General features: G+C 38.1%; 1 protein-coding gene across 4 annotated transcripts in view; it reads right to left on the reverse strand.

Moving 5' to 3' along the window:
* The window catches only part of TPST1 (tyrosylprotein sulfotransferase 1), a 127,806-nt gene that overhangs the window by 18,472 nt on the left and 89,976 nt on the right, over positions 1-19,358 (reverse strand). The window lies entirely within an intron of this gene.

Raw genomic sequence — 19,358 nt, forward strand, 5'->3', positions numbered from 1 at the left:
AAATAACAGCAGCTAAACTTTATTATTTTCTCTGCATCAGGCTAGGGTTAAGGGCTTCATATGTATTAATTATCTCATTGAATCCCACAGTCTCTTGAGGGAAGTATTATCTTTTTAGAAAGAAAGCAACCGAGGCACAGAGAAATTAAGTAATTTGTTCAATGTAGTGAAATGGGAAGCTACTAAGTACCATCATCAGACTTCATTTTAAAAGGATCTTCCTGATTGTTGTTTAGACTTGTTAAGTTTCAGGGGTGTTGGTGGAGGTAAAGAAGGCCAGCAGCCAAATGTTGAACAAGATGGTTTATTGAATATGCAACACGGCGGACCAGGGTCTCGGAGTCAGACACCAGCAGCTTGGGTCAGGGAAGAGTGAGTTTTTAAAGAGTTCTGAGGCTTGGTATAGGTAAGCAGTACAGGATACTGCCTCCTCATATGGCCAGCAGGTTGGGGATTGGCCCAGCTGCAACCTCCCGATAGCTGAGTCTAGGGCAGCTGGGGGCCGGGGGAGGTTGTGGGGGACAGGTAGGGAAGGTGAGCTGCCTCATGACAGGCTTCAGAATGGCGGGCTTCTACCTCACAACATTTAAGTATGGAGGCCACAGTGGTAATCCAGACAAGAAAGGATGAGAAGGAGGCAGCAGTGGAGGTGGTGAGAAGTGGTCAGTTTGTGAATTCTTTTTTCTAATTACATCCAGATTTCCTAACAGAGTGGAAATGGGATGTGACAGACCAGAAGAGAGTCAAGAATTACTCCAAGGTTTTCAGCCTAAGCAACTACCAATCGGAAATAGGAAGTTGCCATCAATTAAGTTGGGGAAGGTTCTGTGTATAGCAGCTTTTCAGGTCAGTAGTTCTGTTTTGGACATGCTAGGCCTGAGATGTCTATTAGACAATAGATGAAATGACAAGGAGACAAAATAGGCTTTTGATTTGTAGGGTACATTGAAAATAAAAATAAAAAGAATAGCAGCTAAACTTTAAATAAATGAAAAGTTCAAGTAGCCAATTGGACATATAATTCTGGAGTTTATGGAAGAGGTCTGGGCTGGGATATACAAATTTGAGAATCATCAACTTATAGATGGCATGTAAAGCTTTGATACCTGATGGGATAACTCCAGGGCTCAGGTAGATAGCGAAGAGCAGAGGACTTAAGACTGAGAAATGGGGACATTCCAACATTAAGAAGTCAGAGAAAAGAAGAACCAACCAAGCTGACGAAGAAGCTACCAATGACAGAAGAAAAAAAATGTTTAAAAGAAGTGGTATCCTAGAAGTCAAGTGAAAGAAACATTTCAAGAAGGAGTAATCAATTTTATCAAAAGAGACTGGGAGATAAAATAATAATTGACCACTGGATTTAGTGATGTGAAAGTCACTGTGACCTTGACAAAAGTAAATTAATTAGAATGGTAGGTGTGGAATTCTGAATGGAGTGGATGTAAAACAGAATAGAGGGGAAGGAACCAGAGACAAGAGTACAGAAAACGAGTTTTGATGTAAAGGGCAGCAAAGAAATGGAATGGCAGTGGTAGGGCAACTGGGATCGATGGGAAATCCTGTTGGAGAGCAAAATCTGATGATGCAGGAGACACGGGGAGACGGGCTTGGGCACACCTTCAGATAGGTGCAAGGATGTTCACTTCTGTGACACAGACTTTCTATTATGATAAATGACGATATCAGGTCTGAAACACTTTCTTCCTCTAGCACCAACAGCCTCTTGTCTATAACAAAACAGTATACAGTTAAGAACCAGTAGATCCGTAGACAAGGTTTGACATGAAATATCAAGAAGCCAGGAAGGTGGGAACACAGACCATAAGCCATATTTGTACAATGCTGTCTGTGATGAAGTAGGTTGAAGGAAAGATTCAGCAATGAAAGCAGCCCTACACTGTGGATCTTGGTTAGTTGTGGAGAAGTAAAAAACCCAATTCTCATATACAAACCATGTGATAAAGAGAATTCCTACTAACTTGGAATGTAGCCCTGGCCCTCCCCCAATATGATATATGGTATCATTTTGATACTCTATATATAAAATATAAATATTTGAAATATAAACACCTTTCCTCTTTCAAAAATGAGTAATCAAAAAGAAATTGGCACTAGATGGAAATTTAACCAAATATATAACACTGAATTTTTAAAAATAAGGAAACAATCACCTTTTAAAATATTATTCAGAAGGAGCTGTGAAGCAGGTGCAAGGTATTTTCAGCTTTTATACCAGAAACAAGATTTGTCATATATGTGACATATTTACATATGAGACAAGACTCTTGAGGTCAGGCATTTTTCAAGTACAGGAAGAGATTTAATACTATGAAGCCAAAAGAGTACAAATATCACTACATGGAGATCTGTAGGAAAAAAGTACAAACAAAAAACAAAAAAACACCTACTTACACACACACACACACACACACACATGGTTTGGAAGTCTCCTTTTCATTGGACCCAACAGTTATCAATGTGTTTCATTAAACCAGAGCTTATTTTCTGCTTTAAGCAAACTTTGAACCTTATGTTTCTGCTTCAATACTGATTTCCAATAGAGTGAGTACTCTTAAATCTAGTTTAATTGAACATCTTAATAGAATGAAGTTTAATTGAACACTTTTACAGAGCGAAGGTATGACATATTTCCTTTTTCTTAATCTCCTTTTCTCTTTGTAGACCTTCTTCTCTATGGGGAATATGGTCATCCTAGCCCAGCTTTCCTTTTCTCATCACGTCCATTTTTTTAAAAAGGAAAAATGTAAAAGAAAGAAAGATAGGCAAAGCACTTACATTTGCAATGTGATTTTTCTAAAATGGTCTTCCAAGCAGGAAAAAAAGATCATCATAGATTTTTCTACCTTTTTTTTTTTTTGCTACCTGGCACCAATTGGTTCCTTCATGAGCATCTCAAAGTACAGTTAAGCAAAAAGGATAAATTTTAAAGCTGTATAATGTTTCTATCAAATAGTTTAAAATTCTTGAGTTCTTTTATTTCCAAGAATAGGATTGAAATGAATGATAGAATGAGGGGCAATGTTCTATGAAATAATGTCATATGTAGCCCTGAAGGTTCTGCAGTTTTAAATCAGGGAAGTCCCAACAGAGTCCCTTTTTCTGCCTCTCTGTGCTCATTGTATCCTGTAAGTTGGCTTTAGAAACTATTCTCAGTCCTTCAACTGTAAAAATGGAGACCATTATGAAAGGATTGCATTCATTTATTTATTTCTTCAGCCAACTGTTTATTCATTTCTGCATCCAAGTTATAAGAATAATTAATTCTCTGTCCCTGCCTTAAGAAGTTTGGCGAAGATAGATTTGCCATTAACTGTTCCTAGTTCACAGCTACTACACGTTCCCAATTCAACTCACACTCTAATCCATCTTGTCCAACTTCACCCAGAAGTCAACACACTGAAAAATTTCTTTTCTCAAAAACATTGTTTCAGTAGAATGTTATGCTTCTGAGCTGATTAATATTTTTTCTTCTTAATATAGAGACTATAACATTTATTCAGTTGTTTCTGGACAGCACAAGACTACTGAACTCTCCAAGAACCCAGTCAGATTTGCAAGGCTGCCAAAATATTTTTAGACAAATGAGAATATGTAAACATACATGTTACCAGCTGTTTCATATTTGTTCTGTAGAGATAATGAGTTTCTAGTGGGCCACAATAGCCCAGTGGGATTAAAGATATAAATTTCAAAATCTAGATTCCTTCCTGTATTATCATATCTAGCTGGTGTTGTGTTTCCTCAGCATGTGAAACTATCAAGTTCTAATTTCTTAATAGGGAATAATTAATACATTATTAAAAATACTGAATTACATTAAAAAATAAATAACAGCAGGCTAAGCATGGCTCAATGATGGAAGTTTGTCATGAACTAAGGATTATGATTAATTCATTATTTGTGCCCTTGAGTACAATTGGAAAGAAGAAGGAAGGGAAAGAGGGTTGTGAAACTAATCTTTTAACTTTTGAAGTATATATATATTTGAATGCTTAACACATAGTATAATCATTAGTAAATATTTCTAGAGATTGTTTAAAATTCTCTTATTTTAAAAGAATGCTTTGAGTTAAGTCAAGAATTGGCACTTATAGATTTGCAGGCCAAATCTGGCCTGCCACCAGTTTTTGGAAATAAAGTTTTATTTGAATATACTATGCTTATTTATTTACATTTTCTCTATGTCTGCTTTCTTACTGCAACAGCAGGGTCGAGTAGTTGGAAAAGTGACTGTAGGGTACACAAAGCCAAAAATATTTACTCTCCAGCCTTTTACAGAGTAGGCTGCCAACCCTTGAGTTTAATCCTAACTTTTGCCATTCAATAATGTACTCTAATGAACTTTGTAAGATTAATATATTGGTGGCGTTGAAAATGTTTTTGATCTCCCTGATTTTTTCCCAACTTTTTCATATAGAAAAATTTGAAGAACACCTATATAACTTTAATATTATTCATTAGTTAAAATACTGCCATATTTGCTTCATCTCTTCACCTGTATGTATGTGTATATGAAGGTGTTTTGCTGCTGCTACTGTTGAATTACTTGAAAGTTGGAAGTACAATATTATGCTTCTTCAGCACATATCTAAGAATAAAAACATTCCCCTATATAACCCATTGTTTTAAAATTTAAAAACACATGTACAGCTTTTTGTCCATGTGTAAGGGTTATACAACTTTCATTTCTATAGCACTTTATCCATCCCTGTGTTCCTATTCATAAACTGTAAAAATTCTAAGTATAATTAATGCATTAGTTATCTATTGCTTACAGATTTCCATGTCCTAATCCCTGAAATCTGTGAATTCGCTACATTTATGCAGATGTGGGTAAGGAATTTAAAATGAAATTGTCCAGTATTATCTGGGTGGGCTCAACATAATCACAAGGATCTTCACAGAGGGAGGCAGGAGAGTTAAAACCAGAGGTGATGTGACACTGGGGTGGGGAGAGGAAGAAGAAGGTAAAGGGGGGATAATTGGTGACAAGAAGAGATGACTTTGGGTAGTAAACATACAATACAATATACAGATGATGCCCTGGCTGCTGTGGCTCAGTGGATTGAGCATCAGCCTGTGAGCCAAGTGTCGCTGGTTCGATTCCCAGTCAGGGCACATGACTAGGGTGCACGTCAGGTCCCCAGTCGGGGGTGCAAGTGAGAGGCAACCACACAGTGATGTTTCTCTCCCTCTTTTTCTCCTTTCCCCTCTCTCTAAAAAATAAAATAAACAAACAAATAAATAATTTTTTAAAATATATACAGATGATGTATTCTTATTTTATTAACCAATGTCACTGCAATAAATTCAATAAAAATTTTTAAAAAAATAAAATGGCTCTGTACTATTAAAAAAAAAGAAGTAACATCCCAATATTTTTTATGGAGCTCACACTTAAAGGAAAGGGATTATACAAAGTTAAGGATTCCAGAGACAAAGGATCATAGGGACTCAATCTCAGAGGCTGCTTGCCACAAATAACAAGGCACAGAATGTCTCAGAATGTGGTCACAAACACTTGTAGCACAAAAATCATTTAAAAAAATATTTTATTTATTTTTAGAGGGCAAGGGAGGGAGAAAGAGAGGGAAAGAAACATCGATTAGTTGCCTCTTGTGCACCCCCAACTGTGGACCTGGCCCACAACCCAGGCAAGTCCCCTGACTGGAAATTTAACCGGCAACTTTTCAGCTCACAGGCTAGCACTTGATCCACAGAGACAATAGATAAAAATTAACAAAGCCAAAAGATGATTTTAAAAATCTAAAAAACTGTGTAGTGGAGTTTTCCAGAGGCTACATCATGTATGATATCTCAAGATATTGAACAGAGGAGATAAGAGAATCCGGCTGTCCTCCACTACATCAGACATTAAAGGGATTTGCAAAAATGTGAAATAATGCCAATTTTTTCACTAAATTTTCCTTTTCTCTTTGAAATATGCTGTATTAGTTTCCTATTCCTGCAAAACAAGTCATCACAATCTTGGTGGCTTAAAAAGGACATACATTTGTTATCTTACAGTTTAAAGTTCCTTAAAAACTTTGCAGGCAAAACTGGGAAAAAATTAACAATAATATAAATGAAACAAGAATCATCATTACAGGCACAATTTTGTTCATCATTCTAACTAACCTACTTTAGTTTTGTTGATTCCATTTTTTCTATTCTCTATTTCATTAATTTCTGCTCTAATCTTTTAAATTTCCTTTCTTCCCATGGCTTTGTGTATAGTTTTCTGTTCTTTTCCCAGTTCCTCAAGGTGTTAAGTTTCAGATCTTTCATTTTAACATAGGGATATACAGATATATTTCCCTGTTAGTATGGCTTTTGCCACATCATATATGTTTGGGATGTTTGTTTTTGTTTTCATTAATCTCAAAGTATTTTCTAATTTCCCTAGCAATTTCTTCTTTGGTTAAGAGTGTGATATTCAGTTTTCACATATTTGAAAATTATCCAGTTTTCCTCCTGTTATTAACTTCTAGCCTCATCCTGTTGTGGTTGGAGAAGATACTTTGTATGATTTAAATTATTTTAAATATACTGAAAATTATTTTATGGCCTAACATATGGTCTGTGGTGGAAAATGTTCCATGAGTACTTGAGAAGAATGTATTGTTATTAGATGGAGTATTCTGGATAAGTCTGTTAGGTCTCAGTAGTTTATAGTGTTGTTTAAGTGATATATTTCCTTATTGATCTGTCTAATTGTTCTATCTGAAATAGAAATTCTGTCCATGTTTGCTCCATATATTTTGGGAATCTGTTGTTTGATGTATATACATTTATAACTGTTATATCTTCTTGATGAACTGACCATTTTATCAATATATAATGCTCTCTTTTGTCATTAGTGACAATTTTTTACTTAAAATCTATTTTGTCTGATATTAGTATAGCAACCTCACCTCTTTTTTTATTACTATTTGCATAAAATATATTTTTCATCTCTTTACTTTCAACTTAAATATTTGTGTCTTTGGATCTAAAATGAGTCTCTTATAAACAGCACATAGTTGAATCATGTTTTTCAACCCACTGTCACACTCTCTGTCTTTTCATTGATGAGTTTAATCCATTCATGCTTTAAATTACTACTGACAATACAGGACTTACTTCTGCCATTTTTCTATTATTTTCTATATGTTCTATGAAAGTGGAGGCATTACTACTGGACTTATAGAAATTAGAGGGATAATAAAGAAATAATAACAACTATCTGTCCCAAAATAATGTAGATAAAATGAAAAATTCCCTAGAAAAACATAAATTACCAAATCTGACTCATAAAGAAATACAAAATTTCAACAGACTTGTAACAGGTAAAGAGGTTGAGTTAGTAGCAATCTCCCAATGAAGAAAAGCCCAAGACCAGATGGCTATACTAGTAAATTCTAAGCAACATTTAGAAAAGAATTAACATCAACCCTACTCAAGCTCTTCGAAGAAACAGAAGACAAAGAAATATTTCCTAACACATTTTATGAGGACAGCATTATCAAAGCTAGACAAAAGTGCCAGAAGTAAAATTAAAGACCAATATTACTCATGAATATAGGCTCAAAAATCCTCAGCAAAAATACTAACAAACTAGTCTTTGAAGGGATCACTGCATCATGTTAAGCAGAAGCATAATGTCATTATGTTATTTGGAAGTTAAATATGGTTAAAATGCTTATGTATGTTTGTGAGGTTGGTGAAGAAATGGACTATGCGGGACTGTCCATGGCCAACTGGCAGAGCCACCCCTCCCGTCTAGGGCAGAAATCATGTTTCCCATAATTCCTTTCGCTGCAGGGTTCTGAGTAAAAGGTTGCCAATAAGAGAAAGTTAAATGAGATTTGGAGAGTGGAAATGAACCGAAGCTATTATTCTCAAGAGATGGAGTGCTTCCACAGACCTTCCCTAAAGCTCCACATCATCTACACGGCATGTTTCACAGGCCATTCCTTAGGCTCCCTGACTGAGGGTCCCCTCTGACAGCGAGATGCAGCTTCTGGGACTTCTCTGCAAACTCTGGCTTTCCACCTACCTCAGACTTAAGTCATTAATGCCTATATTTCTGACATTTTAACAATAGCTGTGTCTAGTCTATCTTCTACTCTTCTTTCAAACAGAATGTCCAGTATATAATAAAAACTTCCCATGCCCTGGTTGGTGTGGCTCGGTGGACTGGGCGCTGGCCTGCGAACCCAAGGGTTGCCAGTTTGACTCCCCATCAGGGCACATGCCTGGGTTGCGGGCCAGGCCCCCAGTTGAAGGCATGCGAGAGGCAACCACATATTGATGTTTCACTCCCTCTCTTTTCCCCTTATTTCCCTCTCTTTAAAAATAAATAAATAAAATCTTTTAAAAAAACCCAAACTTTTCAGGTCTTCACTTTCCCAGTTCTCCCACATTTGTGAAAGACTTAATTAATATATTAAACTCCTCACTTCTATATTACATAAGCCATCTCTTTTTCCTCAACTGAATGCAGACTGATAAAGTCATAAAATAATTCCACAGCTACTGGAGACTCACCACTGTGTAATGGAGCATTTCTCACATAAGGTAGAATCCATGTGAGCTGAGCCGTAACTCCAACTAGTATCTACAAGAGCTTCACATCAGAATGCAACATTTCTCATTACAGAAACATTCTTCTTCCTATGTCTAAGGTTTATATTTCCAGTAACAAACATTTTGATAAATGGTAATGGAAAATTACAGTTAAAAAGTTTTTAAAATAACAATCATTTTATTGAGTACCTACTAATTGCCAAGTACTATTAATTTGGGGGCACAGGAAACAAAATGCATATGATGTGGTCCTTACCTTTGAAAAGTCCTTAGTCTAAAACAGGAAGCATATAATATTGACAAACATCATGTAGTATGATAACTACAAGAGTAAAGGCAGGTACAAAGAACAGTGGAAGGATCTGTGGCATAGAAGAGGTGCCATCTGAGCTGAGTCTTAAAGGACAATGTTGTAGGATGAAGAGGAAGAGAAGCAGGGCAATCAAGGAGAAGGGAACAGCAAGTACAAAGGTATGACAGTATAAAAACGTGCTAAGAGAATGAAAGGCAGGTAGTGTGGTGTGTCTAGAAGAATAAAAAGAAATGAGGTTGAAAAGGAAGGTTGAAAGCAGAAGACAAAGTCTTAATGCTATTCTATGAAGTTTCATTGTGATTAGAATGCAGGTGATCCCCAAAGGCCAATTCACTCATCAAAACAAGAAAACACCACATAAACTAAACTTCATATTTTTCTGTAGAGCCATCAAAGAATAGTGGATACAAAGAAGTAGAAATGAACCAAATTCTAGAGAAAGATGAGTTCTTCAAAGGTGATCAAAGAGTCTCTTTCCTAGTCTGGGTATAGGTGGACAGAAAAGCAAGCTTATCATTGGTGAAAAGATTTTTCTGAGACAGAAAACAAAAAGAACTTATCTTTTTTAGTGTTTAAATTTTTTAAATATATTTTATTGATTACACTGTTACAGTTGTCTCAATTTTTTTCCCTTTGCTCCCCTCCACCCAGTATCCCCCTTCCCTCCAGTGATCTAACCCCCCTTAGTTTATGTCCATGGGTCATGCATATAAGTTCTTTAGTTTCACCCTTTCCTATATTATTCTTTTTTTTTAATGTGTTTTATTGATTATAATATTACATTTGTGCCAATTTCCCTTCCCTCTGCTCCCCTCCACCCGGTGGCCCCCCTCCCTCCAGTTGTCCCTCCCTTTTAGATCATGTCCATTAGTTGTGCATACAGTTCTTCTCAACCTCTCTCTGTCTATTCCATTCCCTCCTACCATGATCTTTAATGCCTATATCATCTCCCTCCCTCTCCCCATTCCCCCTCCCCATTGACCTCCCCCCAACATGTTCCCCGTATCCATAGCTCTCTTTCCAGTCTCGTTGCCTGTTTAGTTTGCCTTTGTTTCAATTCCCTAGCTTCTGTTGTTTCTTGTGATGCAGTTTTCATTTTAGATTTCATTGTCTTGATCCTCCTTTTTCTAAACCAGTCCCTTTAACATCTCATACAACAGTGGTTTGGATCTAACGAACTCTTTCAGTTTTATTTTGTCCTGGAAACACTTTCTCTGTCCCTCTACTCTGAATGACAATTTCGCTGGATAGAGTATTCGTGGTTGTAGGTTTTGGATTTTCATTACTTTGAATATTTCTTGCCAGTCCCTTCTTGCCTGCAGGGTCTCCCTTGAGAAGTCAGCTGATAGTCTAATTGGGACCCCTTTGTACATAATTCTTTTCTTCTCTCTTGCTGCTTTTAAGATTCTCTCCTTATCTTTAATCCTCGACATTTTGATTATAATGTGTCTTGGAGTGGCTCTCCCTGGGTCCAGCTTCTTTGGAACTCTCTGTGCCCCCTGGACCTGCAAGTCCATTTCCCTCCCCAAGTCTGGGAAGTTCTCCTTTATTATATTTTCACTCAATTTTTCAAGTTCTAGTTCATCTTCCTCGCTCTCTGGCAAACCAATGATTCTTATGTTGGGCCTTTTATAGCTGTCCCAGAGGTTTCTGATCCTCTCATCGTTGCTTCCCATTTCCTCTCGCTGCATTGGTTGACTGCTTGTTCCTTCTCCATATTCCGGTTTGTTGAAATGAACTCTGGATTTTATTTCCTCACCATCTGTCTCGTATGTGGTTTTGTTCCTTTAGTTATGAGTGTTTTTCGCTTCTTTCTCATCTTTTTCCAAATCTTTTGTGAATTCTGTAAGCCATCTGATAACAATGGCCCAGAACTGATCATCTGACAGGTTTCTTATCTGTTCATCTGTCAGGTTCTCCATCTGTTGCCTGGTGAGCTGTGCCACTGGGATTTCTATAGTTGTCTGCCTCATTTTGACAGATGCGTTTTGTTTTCTTGGGCCGGCTGTAGGGGGCAGTGCCTGTGTATGCGTCACAATCCAGGGACCGGCGCCTGTCCGCGACCTATTTCGCAGCCCTGTGGCGCTTTCTTTGGGGGCGGGGGTCCAAGATGGATTCACACAGTTATTCCGCTAGGAGACCGGGATCCGTCCTCCCGCCCCCCTGGGCCTCACTGTTCAAGGCGATGTGGTGGCTGCTTTCCCCAGCGCTGGGGTCGCGAGCTGCCGGGGGTTCGACTGCAGCCGGGGTTGTTCTCCCCGCCGCTGTCCCAGGTGCGACCGCAAACAACTCCGCCCACTTTCTCTCGTCCTACCTGCCCAAAGAGCGCCGCTGGTTTATAACTTCATATGTTGGGCTTCCGTGTAGTTTTATTTTCTGGAATTTCTAGTTATCCTTTGTTTTGAAGTAGTTGTATTCCTCTCTAGTTGTAGAGGGAGACCTAGCGCGTCCGTCTAAGCCTCCATCTTGGCCGGAAGTCCTCCTATATTATTCTTAACTTCCCTCTATTTTGTACCAACCAATTATGTTTATTGATCCCTGAACCTTTTCCCCCTCCCAGCTGATAATCCTCCAAATGATTCCCATACCTATGATTCTGTTCCTATTCTGGTTTGCTTAGCTGGATTTTGTTTTTATTTTTTTAGATTCTGTTGTTGATAGTTCTGAGTTTGTTGTCATTTTAATATTCATAGTTGTAATCCTCTTTTTCTTAAATAAGCCCCTTTAACATTTCATATAATAAGGGCTTGATGACGAACTTTAGCTTTACCTAGTCTAGGAACCACTTTATCTGCCCTTCCATTCTAAAGGATAGTTTTGCTAGATAGAGTAATCTTGGTTGCAGGTCCTTGCTTTTTGTCACATTGAATACTTCTTGCCAGTCTCTTCTTGCCTACAAAGTTTCTTTTGAGAAATAAGCTGACAGTCTTATAAGAACCCCTTTGTAGGTAACTGTTCTTTTCTCTTGCTGTTTTTAAGATTCTCTCTTTATCTTGAACCTTTAGCATTTTAATTATGATGTGTTTTGGTGTGGTCCTTGTTGAGTCTAGCTTGTTTGAGACTCTGTGCTTTCTAGACTTGTATGTCTACTTCCTTTGCCAAATTAGGAAAGTTTTCCTCCATTATTTTTTCACATAAGTTTCCAATTTCTTGCTCTTTCTCTTCTCCTTCTGGCACCCCTATGATTTGAATATTGGCAGTTTAAAGTTGTCCCAGAGGTTCCTAAGCCTCTCATTTTTTTTTCAATTCTTGTTTCCTCATTCTGTACTGGTTGACTGTTTTTTTCTTCCTTATGTTCCAAATCATTGATAAGAACCCTTGTTTCCTTCCCTTCACCATTTGTTTCATGTGAGTTTTCCTTTGTTTCACTTAGCCTAGCCTTCATTTCTTCCTTTATGCGTTTGCCATATTCAAGCATATCTGTCAAGTCTGTGAGCATTATTATCACCAGTGTTTTGAACTCTTCATCTGTTAGGTTGGGTATCTCCTTGTTGCTTAGTTCTCCCAGTGGAACTTTGATCTGCTCCCTCTTTTGGGCCACACTTCTCTGTCTCCTCCCATGTTTGCCTGTGTCTTAGGTAGAGCTGTCCCACCTGTTTACATTGTAAGGGGCGGAGTCTTAGGTATTTGTGAGTATAGGGTAACCCAATTCACCATGTTGTGGCACTATACATGGAGGAAAGGTCTGAGGAGAAGAATGCCACTTGCTCAGCCCTTGCCCCTTTTCCAGACACTTCTCCCACTTCTCATATGAAACTGGCACCCCTCCAGCTGTTGTCCAGGCTGTGGATCTCAGAGTGGGTGGGTCTGCAGATGTTCTAGGACTGAGGGGCCCTCTAAACAAATGGACTCTGCTGAGAGATGGGCAGTTTCTTCCTCCATCCCAACCCCCACAGTTTTTCAGTCAGAAGTAATGAGGCTTTATTTTCCCCAGTGCTGGAACCATGAGCTGTGTAGTCTGGTCTGGAGCTGGGATCGCTCCCCAGATGTCCCTCCTGACTTTTATAATGTGTGACTGTGCTTTCCACCAGCTGGCCAAAGCTGCTGTCGCCACCACCACTGCCACACAGCATCCTCCCCGCCCTGACTCCACCCCTTCTACCTGTCTGGGTGAGTATTTCTTCTTTATATCTTTGTTGGACTTCCATACAGCTCAATTTTCTGGAACTTCTGGTTGTCTCCAGTTTTGAGGTAGTTGTATTCCTTCTTAGTTGTAGAGGGAGATGCAGTGTGTCTACCTCCACCCAAAAAGCTGAACTTTTAATGACAGCATGGACTGGTATGATAGACTAGAATCTGGAAGAACCCCAACTATAAAAACAAATCTCTCGACTTCTAGTCAAGATGGTGGTGTAGAAGAATGTGGTATTCACATCCCCCATGGCATCAAAAATTACAGCTAAATTACAGCACAACCATCATCCAGAACTTCAATCTAGCTGAATGGAAGTCCTACAACTAAGAATATAAAGAAGAAGCCAAATCAAGACTCATGGGAGGGGCAGAGACGCAGATGGGCTGGTGCCATGAGGCAGATAAAAATTGAGAGGGGTAGCTCAGCTGCAGAGTTCCCTCTGAGGAAAGAGGGGTCCCAGCTCCACACCAGACCCCTCACCCCAGGGTTCTAGTGCCAGGAAAATAAGTTCCCATAACTTCTGGCTGTAAAAACCAGATGCAGGTTTCCTGGAGTCCCAGGCAGTTCCCCTTAAAGGGCTCACACATAGACTTATTTGGACTCATTTACTCTGAGACCCAGTGCTTGGACAGCAGCTCAGAAGACACCAGGGACATATGGGGAGGAGATGAAGTGTCTGGCATCAAGGGGAGAACTGGAGAAATGCTGGCAGAGGCCACTGTTCCTTTTCTAAAGCACCTGCCTCACCTGCCAAACAGAGCCAGCAGGTGGATACCATATCTGAATCTCCATCAACCTGGCTCAAACTGTTCACTTTACCCTGGTATCCCCTGATAGCATGCTCCATCTACTTGAGGGGCCCACTCAGGCTGTTACAGTGGTTTTTCCATAGGAATGGCCTGTCTTGGGTCATGGTTAAAACATTCCTAAAATATCTCAAACTAGCAGCATCTGGCCTTGGTGTGTCCTGTACCTCTTGCTACGTGGCCCCAGGCCCAGAACCAGCAGGAGCTGTCCTTGGTTCACAGCTTGGCCTCTCCTCGGCACCTCCAAGCCCAGCACAAGTAGCAGCCATATGCAGATCACTTTGTAGCTTACGAAAGGTGGCCCTGGGTAGAACGCAGGTTGTGGCTCAACTTGGCCTGTACCTCCTGGGAGGTCCCAGAGTCAGCACATTCAGTGGACAGTTTCAGACCATGTTGATGTACCAACCAACCACCTCCACAAGTGCCACTTTCTAGGGCTGGACTCAGCAGGCACCAGAACCCCACTGAAATAGGTCCTGCTCCATGCGGTAGGACCCTGCATAGCTGATCTTCCAGAGCCAGCCCACCCAGCCATTCTGCCTTGGGGTAAATCCCACCCATTGATGGATCAACAGCAATCAAAGATCACTGACAACAGGAGGGTTTACACAGCCCACCTGGTGGGAGGGGTACACCTGGAGTGCCCTGCTCAGGTGAATGGGGAGGCTGTGCCACTGGACCTTCTGGACACCTACTACATTAGGTCACACTATCAAGGCTGGGAGTCATAACAGCTCTACGTGATGCATAGAAACAGACACAGGGAGGCTGCCAAAATGAGGAGACAAAGAAACACGTCCCAAATAAACAAACAGAACAAAACTCCAGAAAAAGAACTAAAGAAAACCGAGACAAGCAATCCACCACATGCAGAGTTCAAATCACTGGTTATAAGGATGCTCAATAAACTTAGAGAGAACTTCAACAGCATAAAAAAGGACATGGAAACCATAAAAAAGAACCAGTCAGAAATGAAGGATATGCTACTTGAAAAAAAGAATAATTTACAGGGAATCAAAAGTAAAGTTTATGAAGATGAGAATCAGATCAGTGATTTGTAATATAAAGAAGCATTAAATACCCAATCAGAACAACGAAAAGAAAAAGAACCCCATAAAATGAGAATAGTGTGAGGAGCCTCTGGGACAATTTCAAGTGTACTGAGATTCCCATCATGGGGGTGCCAGAAGGAGAAGAGAGAGCAAGAAATTGGAAACCTATTTTTTTAAATGACAAAAAAAGTTTCCTAACCCTGGAGAAGGATATAAACATACAAGTCCAGGAAGTGCAGAGAATCCCAAACAAGATGAACACAAGGAGGTTGACCCAAGACATATCATAATTAATATGCAAAATCTTAAAGACAAAGAGTCTTAAAAATAGCAAGAGAAAAGCAGTTATTTACCAACAAGAGAGCTCCCAAAAGAATGTCAGCTGATTTCTCAACAGAAACTTTGCAGACAAGAAGAAACTGGCAAGAAATATTCAAAGTGATGAATAGCAGGGACCTACAACCAAGATTGTTCTACTCAGCAAAGCTATCATGTAGGATCAAAGGACATATAAAGAGCTTCCCAGACAAGAAAAAGCTAAAGGAATTTATCACCACCAAACCAATATTACATGAAAAGTTAAGGGGTGTTCTGTAAGAAGAAGAAGAAAAGGAAAAAAGATCAATACTATGAACAATAACATGGCAATAACTACATATCTATCAACAATTGAATCTAAAAGAAACAAAATAAATGAACAAGCAGAACAGAACAGACTCATAGACACAGAGAACATTTTGATGGTTGCCAGATGGGAGGGGGTTGAAGGAAATGGGTGAAAAGTAAAGGGATTAAGAAGTACAAATTGATAGTAACAAAACAGTCATGGGGATGTAAAGTACAGCACAGGGAACATAGTCAATAATATTGTAATAACTATGTATGATGTCAAATGGGTATCAATATTTATCAGGATGATCATTTTGTAAGTTATATAATGTCTAATCACTGGGGTGTACACCTGAAACTAATATAATATTGTGTGTCAACTGTAATTTAAAAATAAAAAATGATTTAAAAAAAAGAAAGCAAAATAAATAAGTACATAAGAAAAGAAATCTTTCAGTCTGACAATTGTACTCAGGGAATTTTGCTGAGTAAGTGACAGTGGGAGCAGAGCTAGAAAGCAGAGAGAGACCTCCCAGTATTAAGTGGTACTTAGTTTCCAAAAACCTGCTACAGCTGCAGTCTGGGAGTGAAATAAATTAAAGTTTCAACCCAACTCCCTGCCAGCTGAAATTTTGAAAAAAAAATCAAAGAAATCAACCCTTTATCTACAGTACACAGGAAGTTGTGAGTTGGGCTAAATGTAAAATCTCCATAATCTCATTTGAATCTAGCAGTAAACTATAATTAAAATCACTGCTCAGCCCAGTTCAGCCTGACTCACTGAAATTTGAATGACCATCCAGCTACCCTAGCTGTCTGACAGAGGACAGCTGTCTGACAGAGGAAAGAATATGCCCCCTGTGGGAAAAATAAAACAAAAATATTGTCTAGTTCATTCTCTACTCTTCTTTTCTACAAAAGGTCCAGTATGAAATCAAAACTTCTAAGATATGGGAAGAAGCAAATATGTATAACTCATAAATAAGAAAAATAGGTTGAGAGAGATAAACCCATGCACAAGAATTTTAAAATAAAATTATAAATATGTTAAAAGAATTTAGAAGAAAATAACGGACAGAATGGGGTGAAGAGATGGAAAATTCTAGCAGAGAAACAGAAATTATAGAACTGAAAAATAAATTATCAGAAATGAAGAAATCATTGGATGAGCTTAAGAGCTGACAGAACATAGTAAAAAGAATCAATGATTTCAAAGGAATATTATTTAAAAACTAGTCAAAGCTGAGGCCCAGACTGGAAACGGTAAAAGACAGGATCAGTGAATTTGGCTTATTATAGTCAAACTCCTGAAAACCAAAGATAAACAGAAAATTTTATAGCAATCAAAACAAAAACTATTATATTCATAAGAATTTTAGCTGACTTCCTACCAAAAACAATGGAAGCCAATAAAATATCTTTCAAGTGCTAAAAGTAAACAAACAAAAATAACCACACACAAAAAATAAATCTCCCAAATCTGTCAACCTAGAACTCTACCCAATAAAATATTCTCATATAATGAAAGAGAAATAAAGACACTTTTGGATAAATAAAAGCTGAGAGATTTATATCCAGCATATTCTTAAGTACTATAAGAAATAATAGAAGAAGTTTATCAGAGTGAGGAGAAATTATTCCAGATGAAAATCTGGGTCTTCAGGAAAGATTTGTGGCCCACAATGCATACAATATTTACTACCTGCCTTTTTGCAGAAAAAGTCTGCTGCTCTTGTCAGACAACTCCTACTACAAGCAAGCAAGCAAACAAACAAACAAAAAAAGAGATACAGTATAGTTAACAAGGGAGATAAAATGGAACACTAAAATATACTAGTATTTCCCTGGCCAGTGTAGCTCAGTTGGTTGGAGCGTCATCCTGTAAACTGAAAGGTCACAGGTTTGACTCTCAGTCAGGGTACCTGCCTAGGTTGTGGGTTTTTTCTCTGTTCAGGGCATATATAAGAGGCAACCAATCGATGTTTCTCTCTCCTTTTCCCTCTCTGTCTCTCTAAAAATAAAAAACAAAAAATCAATAAACATGTCTTCGGATGAGGATATAAATAAATAAATAAAACACATTAGTATTTATAATGCAAAAGAAGGTGGGAAGAGAGAAACAAAGGGACAAAGACAGATGGTTCAAAGAGAAGACAAACAACAAGGTGGTGGATTTAAACCCAGCCAGTGAGTGATTACATTAAGTGTAAATGGGTTAAATATTTCATTTAAAGCCAGAGATTATAAAATGAAATTAACAAACAACACCAGCTATATCAGTTTATAAGCAATATACTTTAAATACACATATAAAGACACAGATTAAGAGTAATAGGATGAAAAAATGCATCATGTATACAGTATACAGAAAAACAATATGACTATGTTTATATCAAAGTAGACTTCTAGAAAGTAACATAGAGGTATTTCATAATAATAAAAGAGTTGATTCCTCAAGAAGATGTAAAAGGATATGCTTCTGATAATATAGTCAAAACACATGAAGCAAATTTGATAGAAATAAAAGGAGAAATAGACAAACTCACATCTTTCCCCAAAATTGTTAAAATTAGACCAAAAAATCAGTAAGAATGAGATCTAAGCAACACTGAAACAACTTGACTTAACTGGTATTTACAGAACTCTGCAACAACTGCAAAATACACGTTTTCTCAAGCGAAGATGTGAGGTCATATGTTAGCCATAAAGCAATTTTCAATACATTTCAAAGGACTGAAACCTTACTGAATGTGTTCTCTGGCCATAGGAAATTATAACTAGAAAACCAAATATTTAAAAAGTAAATGTCTTTCAAAGAAGTTGGGCTTTATCCTGGAGTACCAGGGGAGCTATTCAAGGATTTTGCACAGGGAATGATGCATTCAGAGTTGAGCTTTTAAAAAGTAACTTTCATTGAACATAAAAATGTACTAGAAGAATTACTTAATACACTCACATAAAAGAAGATGAATAACTTATAATTCATAGGAGAAATTGATCTAAAGCAGCTGAAAGGAAATAAAGTTGAATCAAGGTATTTTCAAATGTAGAATCAAGAGACTTGGTGACCAATTAATTATATGTGATCTAAATAGGAATGCTATGGATGGAGGTAGAAAAAACAGGAAGAAGCAGTTTTTCTGGGAATTGGAACTAGAAACACAGGTGTGCATTACAGGCTCTCCCTTTAATGCAAAAACATCAATTCTGACTGCTGTAGCTTTCTACTGTTCGGTTCAGGGATTTAACCCAACTACCTCTTAGAGCTCACTTAATTAATCCTTCAAGTTCCTACCATGGGTTCTGCACCCTGATACCTGTCTTTACTCAGGTTTTCTCTTTTCTTTTTCCTTTCTTTTTTAAAATTGTTGACATTATTTCCAATGTTCCCCATTTTCATCCCCTTGGCCCCACTCCACCTAGCCTCCATGCCCACTTTCGGCCTTCACCACATTGTTATCCACATCCATGGACTATGCATATATGCATATATGTTCTTTGGTTAATCTCTTTCAGTCTGCTCGCCCCCACTCCTCCCCTCTGAGATCTGTCAGTCTGTTCCATGTATCCATGCCTCTGGTCCTGTTTTGTTTGTCAGTTTTTTTTTGTTAGATTCCACATATAAATGAAATCATAAGGTATTTGTCTTTCTTGGACTATTTTATTTCACTTAGCATAATAATCTCTACTCAGGTTTTCAATGGGATATTCCATTCACATTTGGATCTGCTTTTCAGCTCACTCTTCAGATTTAGTGAATAGGTCTTTGAATTTTGTTGTTGTTGTTTTGTTTATTTTATTGTTTATTTGTTTATTTATTTTGCTTGATCCATGTGCCCTGAGGACTCTGC

The sequence above is a fragment of the Furipterus horrens genome, unplaced genomic scaffold (genome assembly GCF_987537825.1).
Source record: "Furipterus horrens unplaced genomic scaffold, mFurHor1.1.pri manual_scaffold_5, whole genome shotgun sequence".
In the NCBI taxonomy this organism is placed as follows: Eukaryota; Metazoa; Chordata; class Mammalia; order Chiroptera; family Furipteridae; genus Furipterus; species Furipterus horrens.